This window comes from Ammodytes marinus, assembly GCF_949987685.1.
Source record: "Ammodytes marinus genome assembly, chromosome: 22".
Classification (NCBI taxonomy): Eukaryota; Metazoa; Chordata; class Actinopteri; order Uranoscopiformes; family Ammodytidae; genus Ammodytes; species Ammodytes marinus.
In genome coordinates, this window is record NC_137226.1 from 16,171,641 (window position 1) to 16,173,016 (window position 1,376).

Below are 1,376 nucleotides of genomic sequence, written 5' to 3' on the forward strand. Positions count from 1 at the left end.
GAGCGAGAGAGAGAGAGAGAGAGAGCGACGGACTGACACACACACACACACACACGCTCACTCTCTCTCATTGATCTGGATGTGTGTAAAACGGCGAAATGACGTGAATTCCCAGCATTGAGCCTTGCCCCCTTTTAAAGGGAAACCCATAGCAGGAAATCGCAGCAGGTCGCGAGGCAGAGATGCGGCTACAGCTTTTGTAATAGGTCCATGGGCTACTATACGGGCTGAGAGACAAGATGACAGGCAGGCAGACTGAATGACAGACAGATAGATAGACTGGGTTTCTATGTTTTTTATTTTTAAATCAGAGGTTATGCAAATGTTGAGTGCTTTAATTAAACGTCAAGCTGTGCAAAAAGCAACAGCAGCAATATAACTCATTAAAATAGACTAAGCCTACTGGAATGTGAACCTGCAGGATGTCAAACTAGATAGTAAAACTATTAATTCAATTATTAATGCTATTTGTGGTTAGTTATGGTTAATGCATAGTTAACGCCTACATAGCCTAAGCGTCAAGTTATTAACGTTTAGTTAATGCTTCATTAACTAATGCTTAGCTAAGCATAAACTACTAAGCATTACAGTTAGTTAATGCTTAGTTTATGTTTATTAAGCATTTACTAAGCTTTTGTTAACAGTTAGGTTATGCTTAGTAAATGCTTATTAAGCCTCAATTAAGCATTAACTACCAGTTAACTAATGTAGGGGAGAGTGGCCTAAGTTGTGCCACTTTTTACTCAAAGTGACTTTAAAGTGAGGCTTTGACAGTAACGTCTCCAACTCTCATATGTACATATATTTTAGGGTGTTGTGCATCCCTGGCAATAAAAACTTTGGATCTGGAATAAACTGTTGAGGAAATATAGCTTTTGGAAAAAAAGTTGTCTTGTGGCACAACTTGCCCCCGGTGTGGTGTAAGTTGTGCCGTTGGAGAGAATACCATGGGGTAAATTGTGCCATTGATATATATCTCATAAACTGTAATGCAAGACAAATCCATTAGACAATTACTTATTTAAGGTTTATTTAAAGTAAATAAAGTAAATATTTTACAAAGATTGAAGACAATTTTCTTAAACAAGGACTAGCCGATCTAATGGTTTTACCTGCAAAAGCTCACAATGACAAAGTCACCATCATCATCTTTCTGGCCATCTGAACTCTCATCAGTGGTGTCGTTAAGTGGAATGGAGATGTCACTCTCTTCTTAGCTACTGTAGACAATCACTTTCTTTTGGTGACCAGCGTATACAGCCCATGCCAATGGCACAACTCTCAGAAATGTACTTTGCACTAGCTGCTCCGCCCTTGTAGAACCAACTGCCACCTGGCAAATGTGATTCCCCCTCCATTTCTGCCTTTAAATCAAG